The sequence below is a fragment of the Macaca mulatta genome, chromosome 4 (assembly GCF_049350105.2).
Source record: "Macaca mulatta isolate MMU2019108-1 chromosome 4, T2T-MMU8v2.0, whole genome shotgun sequence".
In the NCBI taxonomy this organism is placed as follows: domain Eukaryota; kingdom Metazoa; phylum Chordata; class Mammalia; order Primates; family Cercopithecidae; genus Macaca; species Macaca mulatta.
Genome location: NC_133409.1, coordinates 139033896 through 139050689, shown reverse-complemented (window position 1 = coordinate 139050689; position 16794 = coordinate 139033896). Strand labels below are relative to the sequence as shown.

At 48.1% G+C, this 16794-nt stretch overlaps 2 protein-coding genes across 12 annotated transcripts in view; one reads left to right on the top strand and one right to left on the bottom strand.

The window, feature by feature from the left end:
- MEA1 (male-enhanced antigen 1) overlaps nucleotides 1-16794 on the bottom strand; it is a 172736-nt gene that overhangs the window by 66542 nt on the left and 89400 nt on the right. Inside the window, exon 1 of one of the 10 annotated variants that reach the window (XM_077998440.1) lies at nucleotides 11557-11566. The exons of the other annotated variants lie outside the window; for them this stretch is intronic. The gene's annotated coding sequence lies outside the window, so the exon portion shown is untranslated. Of the gene's footprint in view, nucleotides 1-11556; nucleotides 11567-16794 lie in introns of those variants that run through there. 10 annotated transcript variants of the gene reach the window in all.
- The window catches only part of PTK7 (protein tyrosine kinase 7 (inactive)), an 83479-nt gene that overhangs the window by 2051 nt on the left and 64634 nt on the right, over nucleotides 1-16794 (top strand).

Below are 16794 nucleotides of genomic sequence, written 5' to 3'. Positions count from 1 at the left end.
CAAAGAAACATTTTAATGAGAGCCTTAAATCAGTTCCACCAAATGTGCCTTGTTGTGGAACCTGTCCATGTGCTGTAAACAATTTCAGCAGAGGCCGAGGTGCCTGTTGTCTTCTAGTGAAATCCTGGGACTCAACCCACCCCCAGACGCATGATTTCAGGGGGCAACGATTTTTTTAATAGATCACAGTAGATTTTTCCATCTCATTGTTTGTGTAATTAACTGGAGTTGTAGTGAGATCCCACTGTTAATAAGGCTGGAGTAAGGAACCTAGGCTGGCTAGGTTTGTGGATTAGACCATTTTAAAGTCTGGGTAATTATGCCATAAATGGCTGAGTTACTTTCTGCACTTTAAGATGCTGTTGTAATAGATATGGAGGAGGAAGAGGAGGAGGTAGAGGAAGAGGAGGAGGAGGAGGCTTAATGTTTGAAACTTGGGATTCTCAACCCCAACCTCTTGGACAGTCAGATGTGGTCACTTCCTCATCCCGATTCCCCTCCCCCTCCCTGGTTTCTTTCCTCCAGGCTCTTGTTTCTTTGGGGAAATTGAGTCGTCATGTTCTGGGATAGGCTGTCTGCAGATTCCTCAAGGCTCTGCAGCCTGTAATTCAGGCCTAGGAGTTGCTTTTATTAGAGATGGCTTTTCTCAGCTGTTGGGAAGTATGGTGGCAGGGCGAGGGTGCTCTTCATGTCACTTGTCAAATGATAAACTCCTGGTGTTCAGAGCAGCATTGAGTGGTGGACAGAGCTCAAGCAATGGATATAAAGTATGGTCCTTCCTTGGCATCTGCAGGGAATTGGAATAGGACTCCCTGAGAATGACAAAATCCAAGGGTGCGGCCAGGTGCGGTGGCTTACGCCTGTAATCCCAGCACTTTGGGAGGCCGAGGCGGGCAGATCACGAGGTCAGGAGATCGAGACCATCCTGGCTAACACGGTGAAACCCCTTCTCTACTAAAAATACAAAAAATTAGCCAGGTGTGGTGGCGGGCGCCTGTAGTCCTAGCTGCTCGGGAGGCTGAGGCAGGAGAATGGCGTGAACCTGGGAGGCGGAGCTTGCAGTGAGCGGAGATCGCACCACTGCACTCCAGCCTGGAGGAGAGAATAAGACTGTCTCAAAAAAAAAAAAAAAAAAAAAATTCTGTAAATTACGTGTAGTACCTATTACAGTGGAGATGCTATGTAAATAACTGTTGTATTTTTAATTTGTATTCTTTTTAATTGTTGTATTGTTTTTAATTTTTATCTTCCCCCAATGTTTTTGATCCTCTGTTGAGGGATGTGGAGCCCAGGGATAAGGAGTGTATCTGGCAAAGCAGCAACTCAGACTCATTGGCAGGCCCTGTAGCCCTGGACAAACCTTTTAGCTTCTCAACCTCTTCTATAAAGGGCTTCCTAGAGTTGTGCTGAGGATTAAATAGAATGAAGTAGGCCGGGTGCAGTGGCTCACGTCTGTAATCGCAGCACTTTGGGAGGCCAAGGTAGGCGGATAACCTCAGGTCAGGAGTTCAAGACCAGCCTGGTCAACATGGTAAAACCCCATCTCTACTAAAAATACAAAAATTAGCTGAGTATGGTGGCACACACCTCGAATCCCATCTACTTGGGAGGCTGAGGCAGGAGAATGGTGTGAACCCGGGAGGCGGAGGTTGCAGTGAGCCGAGATTGTGCCACTGCACTCCAGCTTGGGCGACAGAGCTAGACTCCATCTCAAAAAAAAAAAAAAAGTATACACACACACACACACACACACCCCTTTCTTGGTCTTTCCTCTGTGGTGTGCTTCAAAGATTCTTTCAGCTTTACAGTCATTCCCAACAATGGACGTTTTACCTACTGGAACCCTCCATTCCAGTCCAGCTGGACTATTTGCCATCTCCTAACACATATCTGGTTTTCTCCGACCTTTCTTTCCTTCGGGCCAGTCCCCGGGTGTACATTGCCTTCTCCTGTCTCTCTGTTGCCCAGCCCCACTGCCTCTTCTTCCATGAAGCTGTCCTATCTCTCCTGCCAGAAAGTAGACACCTGTAGAACTTCTGGACTGTCATTCTTGCGACACCATCCATATTTTTGCTCCTGATGGGTTTTGTTTTAATTTACTGAAGGGCTCCCCCATAGAGTTTAGTACAGTACTTATTTATAACAGGTTTTTATGTAGGGTTTTTTTTTTTTTTTTTTGAGATGGAGTTTTCCTGTGTCTCCCAGGCTGTAGTGCATTGACTCAGTCTTGGTTCACTGCAACCTCTCCCTCCCAGGTTCAAGTGATTCTCCTACCTCACCCTCTTGAGTACCTGGGATTACAGGCATGCGCCGCTGCACCCAGCTAATTTTTGTATTTTTAGTAGAGACAGAGTTTCACTATGTTGGCCAAATTGGTCTCAAACTCCTGACCTCAGGTGATCCGCCCACCTTGGCCTCCCAAAGTGCTGGGATTACAGGCGTGAGCCACTGCACCCAGCCGATATAACAGGTCCTCATGTAGGTTTATTTCAAAAGTGAATGAACCATTTGGGTGCAGGGCAGAATGATCAAGGGTGGGGTTAAATAACCCCTTGTATCCTAGGCATTGGGAGTCTTTTGCACCCTCCCCAGCTTCTTTGGGTTGGGGTTGCCTGTTCCTCCTTGTGCCTTCTCTACGGTGACCAAATTAAGGATCAGACCTTCCTTCCCTGATCCTGGGCTGACTGGTTTTGGTGGTGGCTTTTCTGAGTTTTGATGTGGTGGGGCTTCTAGCTTTCTGCAAGTTCTGTGCGTGGGCAAGCACCGCTACATATGAAGCTGATTGCAGCTTAAAAACTGGTGCTAAAGTTGCTTCCTCAGAGAACTGTGTAGGGGCCTAGAGTATCTATAACTGCGCTACTCGAAGTAAGACCCAGGGCCACATGGCAACATGGCATCAGCATTCCTGAGAGCATGAATCAGAATCGCAATCTGCAGTTTTTTTTTTTGTTTTTTTTTTTTTTGTTTTTTTTTGAGACGGAGTCTCGCTCTGTCGCCCAGGCTGGAGTGCAGTGGCGCGATCTCGGCTCACTGCAAGCTCCGCCTCCCGGGTTCACGCCATTCTCCTGCCTCAGCCTCCCGAGTAGCTGGGACTACAGGCGCCCACAACCGCGCCCGGCTAATTTTTTGTATTTTTAGTAGAGACGAGGTTTCACTGTGGTCTCGATCTCCTGACCTTGTGATCCGCCCGCTTCGGCCTCCCAAAGTGCTGGGATTACAGGCGTGAGCCACCGCGCCCGGCCCCTTTTTTTTTTTTTTTTTGAGGTGGACTCTCATTCTCATTCTGTTGCCCAGGCTGGAGTGCAGTGGCACGATCTTGGCTCCCTGCAACCTCTGCCTCCCGGGTTCAAGCGATTCTCCTGCCTCAGCCTCCTGAGTAGCTGGGATTACAGGCACACACCACCACGCCCGGCTTTTTTTTTTTTTTTTTTTTTTTTTGTATTTTTAGTGGAGACACGGTTTCACCATGTTGGTCAGGCTAGTGTCGAACTCCTGACCTTGTGATCCGCCCACCTCGGCCTCCCAAAGTGCTGAGATTACTGGGATTATAGGCGTGAGCCACCATACCCTGCCGCAATCTGCATTTTAACAAGATCCTCAGGTGACTGTGTACCCCAGAGTTCCAGAAGTCCTGGCCTAGGCTTCCTTCTTTATACAGAATCTCAAGGCACATAGCTTTTGTTGCAACAGTATAAATTGGGAGCTGAGATCCTGCACAGTATTTGAAGATTTGCTTTAAATAACTTCATGTGAACACTCCTTGGGGTGATGTGCACGCTTAAAAATTACCTCCTTTGGGTTTAACTTGAATTAGACTTTGTCAAGAAATTTCTCCATTAAATGTGTGACTCTAGAAAGTCTGCAATATTCAGCCTGATGTTTAGCTCCTCTCAAAACCTCAGCTTTTCCTAGAGGAAAATACGACTGATTTTATAACGAAAGTCAGTGGAGAAACTGGATTTGTTAGGCAGAAATTTGGTTGACAGACAACTTTTCGGGAATACATTTGGTTCATAAAGGGAGGCATGTCTCCGCTGGGCTTTGACAGTTGTAGTGTTGTTAGTCTTTGGAGCATTTCATATTCTGGAGTGAGGGGGTTTGTGTGAGTCTGTGTTTAAGCCAATGCAGCTTCTGTGAGACTCGTCTGGGACAGAGGTTGGCCGGTTCAGACTCTAATATTGGAGCCAAGAGCAGTTTGGGGCCAAGGATTCAGTCTTTGGTGTTTTCCTGATGGAAGAAAGGGTCATTAAACAGGGTCGGGTGTCCTTGGCCTGCGTCCCTCAACCTCCTGCTCTCCCTAACCTCAGTAGATGCCTCTCTGCTGCTGTGCCTGGGCACTACCCCTGGCCAGAGCCACATGGTGGGGTTACAGACTCAGGGCCACAGTTGCTGGCGCTGGCCCTCACCTTGCCCTGGAGCTGCCGCCTGCTCCTCCCCTCGATTCCTGCTCTGGCCCCCATCTGCCTGGTCCTTTTTCTGAGGGTGTGAAAGTACTGCCATTGTAGCTGGTTAGAGTCCTATGTTGGAATTCTCTGAGTTCACTACTGAGCCCCCTGGCACTTTGGTGGAGCTGGCCCGAGAGCTGCCACAGCTAATCAGCGGTTTGAGGAAGCCCTCTGTAGTATGTCACTTTTTCCATCCTCTTTTCTTCTCTGCATTTAGGCCATTTCCCTCCCAGTAATGTTACACAAACAGCAGTGGGGCAGGGAGGAAGCTTGGTTCGAAGGGCTGACACACACACAGGCGCCTTTCCCCTCTCGCTACTTGGTTTGACATTGCTAAACTCTCATCTGCTGTGTGCATTAACTGGGGTATGTGTTGAGTGAATGCTCAGGTGACTAGAACGTCATCCACCAGGTGTCCTGCAGATCCCAAGCCCCTGTTACAAGTGTAAGCCTTGATAAGTGGGATATGCACTCACAGGTTTGGGTGTGTATATAATTTCTGAAGACAAGGTTCCGAGTCGTGGGGTAGGGATTGTAAGTCACATATTAGGAAGGTATAGATACGTGTTTCTCAAAGACGTAGAGTGGAGAGTATAGTGAGAGGGCAGGTCACCAAAGTACTGAAGAAAATTTTAGTTTCCTGGGCCTTACTGCAGACCTGCCCATCAGAATTATTGAGGGGAGAGGCCAGAAAATGCATTTTATTTTTTTGTTAGATTATGTTGTTTTTGAATAGCCAATCCAGTTACATAGGTCAGATTTCTAAAGGAAACTGCATTTTAATTTTTATTCATTTATTTTTGAGACAGGGTCTCACTCTGTCACCCAGGTTGGATTGCAGTGGTGCAATCACAGCTCACTGCAGCCTTGTCCTGTTGGGCTCAAGTGATTCTCCCGCCCTGCCTCCCAAGTAGCTGGGATCACAGGTGCATGCCACCGTACCTGGCTAGTTTTTTACATTTATTTTTTATTTTTAGTAGAGACGAGGTCTTGCTGTGTTGCCCAGGCTGTTGAACTCCTGGGCTCAAGCAATCCTCCTGCCTCTGCCTGCCAAAGTGTTGGGATTACAGGTGTAAGCCACCATGCCCAGCCTGGAAACTGCATTTATAGAGCTTCCTGGAGATTCTTACCTACGCTTAAGTGTGAGAACCACTGAGTAGCCATAAGGAGAATTTGTCAGTCTGAAGTGGAGGTGTGGTGTTGAGAAAAAGGGCGGTATTAATAGTGGGGAGCTTAGGAGGGAGTTCATTCAAAGTGCTCGAGTGTCTTCTATGGGTGAAGCTGTCTGAGGAGCCATGGGACGCAGGAGGAAGACAAGATGGAGAAACATAAATCAGATGAAGTATGAAAGACACCATTTGGTAAAGTGCTAAGTAGAATAGAAGTACATTCCAGAATGTGTGGGATGGTAAGTCTGAGATGTAGGAGCAAATGGGGGTGGGAGGGCTTTAGAGAGGGAGAGGACCCGACCTTGCTGAATAGATGTAGTCAGTGATGGCCTCAGAATGATGTGAAGTCATCAGACCAGGATTCTGAAAACCTGGGTGGTTCTGTTCTCCTATCACACAGCAGCCATAAGCGATGAAGTAAGAGAAGAGACATCTATAGACCCGTGACACCAGTTTTTCTGTATTCTGGTCCCGGATCAATTGCTGCATACCCATATGACCCTGAGCTGGTTAGTTAACCTTTCCGAGCCTCAGTTTCCTCATCAGCACAATGCAAGTGATGCTTTTGCCTGCCTTGCTGGCCCCTGTGAAGTTGTGATATAATGCTCTTCAGCCGTGGAAATGGGTGACCCCTGGGAAGCAGCCCCTCTGGCTAGCCCTGAGGGTTCTTCCCAGAGACTGTCCTGGCCAGCTGTTTCCTTTTGAGGGGTCAGCCTTTTTTCTTTTTTCTTTTCTTCCTCCCCTCCCCTCCCCTCCCCTCCCCTCCCCTCCCCTCCCCTCCCCTCCCCTCTTTCACTCTGTCACCCAGGCTGGAATGCAGTGGTGTGATCTTGGCTCACCGCAACCTCCGCCTCCTGGGTTCATGCCATTCTCCTGCCTCAGCCTCCTAAGTAGCTGGGATTACAGGCGCCCGCCACCATATCCGGCTAATTTTTGTATTCTCAGTAGAGACAGAGTTTCACCATATTGGTCAGGCTGGTCTTGAACTTCTGACCTTGTGATCCGCCTGCCTTGCCCTCCCAAAGTGCTGGGATTACAGGCATAAGCCACTGTGCCCGGCCAGAGGTGTCAGCCTTTCTCTCCAGCCCTCTGACTCTAGAATGGTTTGCCGAAGGCTCAACAAAGTGCCTCTTGACTAGCAGCCTTAGAAATGGTTTTCTCATTTGGGCCAGATGCAGTGGCTCATGCCTATAATCCTAGCACTTTGGGAAGCTGAGGCATGCGAATCACCTAAGGTCGGGAGTTCAAGACCATCCTGACCAAAATGGAGAAATCCCGTCTCTACTAAAAATACAAAATTTGCCGGGCATGCCTGTAATCCCAGCTACTTGGGAGGCCGAGGCAGGAGAATGACTCAAACCTGGGAGGCCGAGGTTGTGGTGAGCTGAGATTGCGCCATTGCACTCCAGCCTGGGCAACAAGAGCGAAACTCTGTCTCAAAAAAAAAAAAAAAGAAAAAGAAAAAGAAAAAAAAAAGACTGGCTTCCTCATTCAAAAGCACAGGTTTTCTAAATGGGTCTCAGTATTCCAACAGCAACCCAGAAATATGGGAGCCACACACAGCCACATTTTCCTGGTGGGAATTCTCCCTCTGTCTGTCTCAATAGCAGATTCTCCCAAGGGGTGGGTTGGTGCTGCTTAAGGGCCACTGTCTCTCCCGGCATGCTGAGGTTCTCAGGGAATGGGTAGTGAATTGTGCTTCATGCAGCCTAGGCAGACTTTTATGATACCCAAGGGAGGGGTTTCTATAATCACTGGATGGCTGTGGGGGTTTCCCCAGTCAGCGACTCTGTGTAATTTGTGGGAACTTCTGTCTATGCTGTGGGGAGGTTCCTGAGGTTCTGTGTGGCCAAGGGCAGTGGGCTCCCCTCATGCACAGCCTCCCCTCCAGGAGACACTCTGGCTTCTTTTTTTTTTTTTGTCTCCTCCTTGGGGTGGTGGCGGGGCAATGAGGAGAACGTTTGTGTGCCTTTGGGACTGCTGAGGTGTCCCAGCAGCTAGTTCGTACGGTACCTTTGTGCACATTACAAATAAGTACTCCCAGTCGTGGGTGCACTGGGAATCGTGGGCGCACTGGGAGTCGTGGGCGCGCCTGTGATCCCAGCACTTTGGGAGGCAGAGGCAAGTGGATCACTTGAGCTCAGGAGTTTGAGACCAGCCTAGGCAACAAGACGAAACCCTGTCTTTACAAAAAATACAAAAAAAACTAGCTGGGCATGGTGGTGCATGCCTGTAGTCTCAGCTACTCAAAGGCTGTGGCAGGAGGATTGCTTGAGCCTGGGACGTCAGAGCTGAAGTGGGTAAGCTGTGATGTGATTGCACCACTGCACTCTAGCCTGGGCAACTGAGCGAGACCCTATCTCAAAGAAAAAAAAAAGAAAAAAAATACCCCTTCCTCCAGGTAGATGCAGTCCTGCACCAGGGTTCAGGCAGTATTTCAGTGTTGGTTCTTTGGTCAGACATCTTGAGCAGTGCACAACCTGTACAGTCAAAGGTGGCTGTTCCATTGGCATGAAGGCCTTGCAACTAGTGGCTCTTTGTTTCCCAGCCGATGGACCAAGATGATTTTGATGCCTCTGTTCTAATGTGTTTCAAGTGAGCCCTCTTCACTACTGTTCTGCCTCCGATGGTGGTGGGATGGAGCAATCCTGCCTGTAACATACGATAGGAGAAGCCCATGAGCGTGCGGCCCCGTTACTGTACCCACTGCGCATTGTGTATCTGTGGCTGCTGAAGTCTTGGCCTATTTCTGGGCCCTTTTCTCTGTGAGAGGATGTTGCTGTCTTGCCGATACAGGCTGCTAGCCTGACGTGATAATTGGTGTGGAAGGCTGGCTGAGTCCTTGAGAAGAGTGGGCTGCAGAGTTTATTTCACATTTTATTAAAGAGCTTTCAGTTTTCCTTTCTCCTGTTTCCTCTCTCCCTGGGGACACTAGGGTCTCCAGGTAAAGTTGTGTGGGCATTCCTGATTTAGAGGAATTCCTGCAAGAGAAGTGATAGGACCTCAGTCCCAAAGGCGGGTCTTGGGTCTTGCTAAGCTCCAGCGCTGGGTGTCCTGGTGCTGTTCATACCTCTTGAACCTGAGGAGGCACCAGGAGGAGCACTAGGCTCAGTGTTGGAAGACATAGACTCTCCTTCCACGTTTGCCTGAAACTGCTTGTGTGACCATGGGCAAGTCCCATCCTCCTCTCCAGGCTTCAATTTCAGAACAGAAGACCTTGGAGGGCCCTTGCTGAGGCTCACTCAGTGTGGCACCTCCAGCCCTATTTCTGCTACACCTTACAGGCTCTCCTTACCCTGGGTTTAGGGAGAGCACTTTAATCTAAGGGCTGCTTTTTATTCTGGAGTCTCTAGTGCGTGGGCACAGATGTGTTTAGACTTGACCAACTGGTGATGTGGGTATTAGGGTATAATTCTCTGGGTGCAAAGGGTGCTGCAAAGATTTAGGAGAGAGAGTATTTGACAGGGAAAGAAACTGAGGCACAAAAGCACAATCTGCCCAGCACGGCAGAGCTGGTGAGGAACAGGGCTGAAGCTAGTGTGGTGGTTCACACCTGTAATCCCAGCACTTTGGGAGGCCAAGGCAGGTGGATCATGAGATCAGGAGTTCCAGATCAGCCTGACCAACGTGATGAAACCCCATCTCCACTAAAAACACAAAATTAGCCGGCTGTGGTGGTGCATGCCTGTAATCCCAGCTACTCGGGAGGCTGAGGCAGGAGAATGGCTTGAGCCTGGGAGGCAGAGGTTGCAGTGAACTGAGATCATGCTACTGCATTCCAACCTGGGTGAGAGTGAGATGCCATCTCAAAAAAATAAATAAATAAAAAGAGTTATGGTGAAACTATATATAGTCTAAAAGGCTAGGGCACTGTGCCTAAATCCCAATGGCTTGAGCTTTTCTCATGAACCCATGAATCCTTAGCCTCCTCCTCCTGGTGCTGCTGGAAGGTCACAGGCAGTTGCAGGCCCTGGCTTGTAGGTGCATTCCAGATCATTGCTTCCTGCTGGGAGTTGTACGCTGAGCAGTGCTGTGGTGGAGACCACGTAGGAGGTAATAGAGTCATCCCCATAGTGGTTAATAGAGTTTGCCACCTCATACTAGTATTGCGTAGGTAGATGTGCCCACGCTTGGTGCTCCAGGCCCTGCCCCATAGTAGGGGCCTAATGATGTAGATTTCCCTTTAATTTCTGACTTTGGAGTCAAGTCTTTTAACCCTCAGGAGTGTTCAGGCGAGGTTGGATCATGACCTTGACATTCTGGGAGATGCCACTTTTCTTGTGCCAGGTGTATCTCTCTTTGGCTGAACTGTTGACCGCTCTTGGTGATTCTGCTGAGTTTGTTCTTCTGCTTCTGAGGTTCTCAGACTCCAGTGTGGGAACCTACGTTCTATCATGGGAGGATCACGGGAGGATGCAAAGGGAGGATGCAAAGGTGATATGATTCCACTGTAGCTCATCTGTTTACAAAGCTGGGCTGTTTCCCACCTAGAAGAAGAGGGAGAAGGCTCCATCAGGCCAGCAGATCCTTAGAGAGTGCTAGGATGGCATTTGAGATCCAAACCTAATTTTCAGCTACCTGAAAAACAAAACAAATCACAAAGAAAACATTGTCTTACAACCTCAGGGGGAAGAAAAAAGGAAATGCTGTCGATCTCTTATAGTTCCAGCACAAAGAACAAAGCATTCTATCAGTTTAGTTCCTTTAGCAGATTAAACCAGTTGTTAAACTGACCAATTAAAAAAATGCCCAGCTACACAGCAGCTTTTCTGCCCATGATCTGAGCTCCTCCTCTACCCCAGGGATCCAGGCCTCTTACAGGAGGAGTACTGAGGGGAGGGGGCTAGGCTGGGTCCTGGAACAGCCCTGGAGACCTGCAAGAAGGGCTCTCTCTCTTTCTTGCCTATTCCCCCTCCCCTTTAGCAAAACTTCTTAGAACAAAAGGCTGTTATTTAGTAAACACCTGCACCCTGTTTTGATGGAGTGTCCTGAGCTGTGCGGTAGACTGGGAAGAACAGGGTGGGGACCTTGTCCTTTGTTTCTGCCTGTGTAAGAGGTTGGGGTGCTCTCAGCGGCTGTGCAGCCTCCTGTGCCTTTCCTTACCCTCTACCTTTGTCTGAAGGGCCTTTGAACATGGCTTGAGAGATCCTGCGGAAGCCACCAAGCCAACTTGCTCTGTCTCCAGACAGCAATTTTAGTCTCTACTTGGGCCTTTCCAAGAGAGTCCCTTTTCTAGGCGCTGCACAGCTGCTGCTGGTGACCCAGAAAGGGGTAGGAGAGCATGGGCCCAGCCTAGCCTTGGTGTGGGTGGCACCCCTCTCTGCCCCTTCCCACTTTGCCTGGATCAAAGGAGCCTCCTCAGGGAGCAGGAAAATACCTCTCCCAATAACCCCACCAGTGAGTAAACAGCTGGGGCCTCTTGCAGCTTTTGAAGCATGGTGCTTCAGGCCTGGAGGAATGCAGAACATTTCATTTTAGGGGTGGACTTAGGTTTCCACCGCTGTCGGTATTTGCAAATTTGAAACAAATGCCCTCATTTAGCAGCAGGCAGGCTGGGCAGTAAACTGGGGCTGTTTAAGGGCATTTATGATGGTCACAGGTATTTGTGGAGAGAGGGACCCCAGCAGGTTTGGGAAAAGATAGAGGGTTTATGGTTAGGTGGGTTGTACAAAGACCCTAGCCAGGTCTCCGGTGGAGGTTGTTGTTAGGTGGGCTTTGTCATAAAAAGCATTGCCGCCTCCTGCTCCCCCAGGAAGTATCTCCTTCTGGCAGACAAAGGGGTTTGGGATGGTGTTTATCCTCAGGGTCTGATGCTCAGGGCCTTGTCCCTCCCGCTTGGTTGCCAAAGTATCAGATTTCCAATGAACCCTTCCTTCTCCTACTCCCAGGACTTGAAAGGCTCGTTAAATGTGCTTTATATATAACAAGTTGGCTGAGAGGTTCCCCCCTCACTTCCAGCCAGTTTTGCAAGGAAGGAGCTAGGGAAACCTGTTTTCTTTTTGTTGTTGTTTCTGGAAGTAGGATCTGTGAAGGTGCACTTGAAGAAAGACCCTGATTTTAGGGATCAGCCAAGTCAGGGTTATTTGCCTCTGATGGGTCAGCGTAACCAAGAAGGATCCGTCTGAAGCCTGGCTGCCTCCTCTTTGCTCCCTGCTTCCCAGGGAAATTCAGAAATCTGTTCAGGAACTGACTTCTGGCTCCACAACTTACTGGCTGAGAGACCTTAGTTTACTTCATTTCTCTGAGCCTCGGTTTCTTCCTCTTTTTTTTTTTTTTTGGAGATAGAGTCTCACTCTGTCGCCCAAGCTGGAGTGAAGTGACGCGATCTTGGTTCACTGCAATCTCTGCCTCCTGGGTTCAAGCAACCCTCCTGGCTCATCTTCCCAACTAGCTAGAACTACAGACCCATGCCACCATGCCTGGCTAATTTTTGTATATTTTGTTTTAGTAGAAACGGGGTTTCACCATGTTGGCCAGGCTGGTCTCAAACTTCCGACTTCAGGTGATCAGCCTGCCTCGGCCTCTCAAAGTGTTGGGATTACAGGCGTGAGCCACCGTGCCCAGCCGGTTTCCTCTTTTTTTTTTTTTTTTTGAGACGGAGTCTCGCTCATTGCCCAGGCTGGAGTGCAGTGCAGTTGCGTGATCTTGGCTCACTGCAACCTCTGCCTCCCAGGTTCACGCCATTCTCCTGCCTCAGCCTCCTGAGTAGCTGGGACTACAGGCGCCTGCCACCATGCCTGGCTAATTTTTTATATTTTTATAGAGACAGGGTTTCACCGTGTTAGCCAGGATGGTCTAGATCTCCTGACCTCGTGATCTGCCCGCCTCAGCCTCCCAAAGTGCTGGGATTACAGGCGTGAGCCACCGTGCCTGGCCCAGTTTCCTCTTTTGTAAGATAGGGATAATAATACCAGTCTCATTAGAGTTCTTGCAAGAGTTGAGTGAGATGGTACTGCATTTCATTAACTCTTAGATGTTTTTTCTTTTCACATTTGCACATCTTTGAAATTGGGATGTAACTTATAATTAATTACATTAGTCACCCCTGATCCGTGGTTTCAGCTACCCATGGTCAAAATATATTAAATGGAAAATTCCAGAAGTAAACAGCTTACAAGTTTTAAGTTTTATGCCATTCGGAGTAGCATGATAAAATCTCTCGATATCCCACTCCATCCCGCCCAGGACGTGAATCATCCCTTTGTCCAGTTTATCGAATGTCAGGATATCAGAGTGCTTGTGTTCAAGTGACTCTTTTTTAAATTTATTTTATTTTTGAGATAGAGTCCTGCCCTGTGGCCCAGGCTGGAGTGCAGTGGTGCGATCTCAGCTCACTCCAACCTCCACCTCTCGGGTTCAAGTGATTCTCCTGCCTCAGCCCCCTGAGTAGCTGGTATTACAGGCGCGTGTCACCATGCCCAGCTAATTTTTGTAGTTTTAGTAGTGATGGGGTTTCACCATGTTGGTCAGGCTGGTCTTGAACTCCTGACCTCGTGATCCACCCACCTTGGCCTCCTAAAATGCTGGGATTTAAGGCGTGAGCCACCGTGCCCAGCCTAATGTGCCTAATTTATTTATTAATCTTTGGAGATATGGTCTTGCTCTGTTGCCCAGGCTGGAACGCAGTAGTGCAGTCATGGCTCACTGCAGCCTCAAGACCTCCTTGGCTCAAGCGATCCTCCCACCTCAGCCTCCCAAGTAGCTGGGACTGCAGGTGTGTGCCATCACGCCCAGCTAAATTTTTGTAGAGATAAGATCTTGCTCTGTTGCCCAGGCTGATCTTGAACTCCTAGACTCAAGCAATACTGCTACTACCTCAGCCTCCCAAAGTGCTGGGATTACAGATGTCAAGTGCTTAATGTATAAATGAAATTTTACTGTAGGTATGTATATATAGGCAAAAAACATACCATTTGGGGGTTGTTACTATCTAAGGTTTCAGACATCCACTGGGGGATCATAGAACATATCCCCCCCAGGATTGGGGGGACTACTGTATATAACATTATGTCTTAGTTCAACTAGTACCACTTTGTCCTCTTGGTGCAAATAAATAATGGAGCATCTTCTAAATTCAGTATATGTGAAGGACTTAGTCTGTGATCTTGCGAATGCTCAGTAAAAGATGACTATAACTGTGATGGTTATCTGTGGAGGTTATACCTGTGATGGTTATCTGTGGAGGTTATAACTGTGATGATTATCTGTGATGGTTATAGCTGTGATGGTTATCTGTGATGGTTATAACTGTGATGCTTATCTGTGATGGTTATAACTGTAATTTACAGGCCTAGTTTTGCTTCCCATCTACCAGTAACTTTCAATAAAACCCGTTTTCCTTTTAGTCTGGCATGTAAATTACAAATGATGCTTAAGGCATAAAGCATCATGTTAAGTATTGCGTGCATGTGTGTATGTTGGTGGCGGGTGGCTGGTGACTTTAAGCCTTCATAAGGCAAGAGATGTTTACAAGAGGAGGTAGGTATCCCTCAGAAGGCACACAGTCTGTCTATTATGGAAAGAATACAGTGACTCTCTGATGACAGGTTCTCCTTTTTTTTTTTTTTTTTTTTTTTTTGAGACGGAGTTTCATTCTTGTTGCCCAGGCTGGAGTGCAATGGTGCAATCTCGGCCCACTGCAACCTCCACCTCCCGGGTTCAAGCGATTCTCCTGCCTCAGTCTCTAGAGTAGCTGGGATTACAGGCACCCACCACCACGCCTGGCTAATTCAGTCTCCAACTTGAAAGACTGAGCTGGGGGACACTGGAGGTTTACTCCAGGAATGGATTGCTGGTAGGTGAATCAAGACAGAATCTGAAGAGAGTGATTAACAAGACAAGGGTACAGAGAAGACCAAAGAGAGGCACACAGTAAATGTCAGGAGCTCAGAGGATGGAGACCTGGCTCAGGCAGGCAGGAGACGGACAGGAGATGGTAGCGTTTTCTTCCCCAGCAGCACACTTGTGTGAGGCTGATTCTGACTTTGTGGAGACAACTGGTTGCCATCCATTCTACTTTGTGCTACCGAAGCATTACTGAATGACACTGTCACTGGTAGAGGGTCGTGACTGCAAGTGTCCATGTTCTTGGTGTTTTGAACAAAGAATTGGACAAAACCCCCAGCAAAGCAAAGAAAGAATGAAGCAACAGAAGAAGGAAAGCAGGGATATATTGAAAATGAAAGTACACTCCACAGTGTGGGAGCAGACTCAAGCAGCGGCTTAAGGGCTGGGATGCAGAATCTTCCTGGACCCAAATACCCCCTAAAAGTTTCCTACTGGCCACTTCATGCAAAGGTCATGCTCCTGTGCAAACATCTGATTGGTTGGAAAAAGCAACCAGTCAGTGGCTAGGGTGAAGTTACAAAGTTACATTTCTATGCAAAGGAAGACTGGGCCAGCATGTCAGTCTGATTGGTTGTGGATAGCAACCATTCTGAGGCTGGAGTGAAGTTACAAAGTTGCAAATGAAGACAGGATCTGCACTCAGTATGATTGGCTGCAGACAGCCAATTTCCTATCTGCCTGGCAGAAAGGTTCAAAGCGAGTAGTAGCCTCTGCTCTTTTTGTTACTTAGGCCTGCAAAGTCAGGGCTTTCATTTCAATTTAGTTGGAGGACATAGGTGTGAAACTGCCTTAGGGTCGCTTCCTGCAGGCCCTGTTCTCCTGCTTCACCACCTTTCCCCCTTCAGGCACATTGTAACTTCCCAAAGGCCAAGGAATTCTTTGGTTGAGTTCTGGTTCATTTGATGGTGGGGTGGATTGGTTATGGGGTTTATATGGTGGATGAAAAGAGAAAGATGTGTCCCTTTTGTATGAATATCAAAAGCAAAATTGTTTTTTTAAAATAGATTGCTGGCCAGGCCATGGTGGCTCATGCCTGTAGTCCCAGCACTTTGGGAGGCCAAGGCAGGCGGGATCACCTGAGGTTGGGAGTTCCAGACCAGTCTGACCAACATGGAGAAACCCAGTCTCTACTTAAAAAAAAAAAAATATAGCCAGTTGTGGTGGTGGATGCCTGTAATCCCAGCTACTCGAGAGGCTAAGGCAGGAGAATCGCTTGAACCTGGGAGGTGGACGTTGCGGTGAGCCAAGATTGTGCCATTACACTCCAGCCAGGGCAACAAGAATGAAACTCTGTCTTAAAAAAACAACAAAACAAAACAAAAACCAGTAGATTGCTGTGTAGATGTGTGTGTCAAGCCTTCTACCTGTTCACTTCTGTAGCCTTAAGCACTTTACCACATAGGGGTTTTGGAAAGCATTCTTCCTGCGTGGTCACTGAGGCCCAGGAAGGAAAGGGGCCAATTAATGGAAGGCAAGAACTTAAGAGTCCCAGGGGCTAGGAGACTTAGCCCCTCGATTAAGGAATGCTCTTTTCTGCTTCGGTTGGCTTTCTATGAGAGTGTTTTGAATAATAAGGTATTATATAATAGATGGAGTGCCTTAACTGATGGGGAAGAACGGCATTGAAATGTTCTTCCTGATTGTTTTAAGAAAATTGCAGTGCTCTTTTTCTGAAAGACGGATGTACAGCTAAGGGCATTTTTGATGCAATATAACTTATTTTTGGAGGCCCTCTAAGATACAATGAGAAACTTTTTTCTGTTGGGGAGACTGATCTTGTCTTCTCTGTCCTGTGAGGGTTGAAAGGGGCCAAGTCAGCCCCTTTTTAAACCAAGTCAACAAATATTTCAAAGCCCTTTTTATGTCTAAGGCAGCTAGGCAGATATGTGTGGGCTCTCAGTAGTCCTGAGTTTAGCCAGTTGCCTAGTTTGGGTCTAATGCCCTCTGATTCCATATTTGCATCCACAACCAAGAAAGCCTAGAGAGAGCCTGCATGGACCTCTGTGGGTCTCCCGCCAGCAGCTGGTGAAGACGTGGCAGCTGAATTAACAGCTGCCTGTTCTGGGCCAGGGCTGCTATCTCAGCCCCGGGGAGAGGTGTTGATCAGGCTGACAGGGCAAGAAATCCCCCTGAGCCTCAGGTTGGAAAGAAATTAGTTAAAAGTTGCTCTCAGACTCCTGAAAAATTGCTTTCAGTTTTTGCTGCCAAAAGAGAACTTCGAAAACAGGGTGTAAATTGGGTTCTTTACACTGTCTCTGTTTTTGTCACTTCCTTGCAGTTGGTGAAGGAGGGCCGGGATCCAAGCGAGCTTTGCGAGCTTTGCGGGTTCTCTT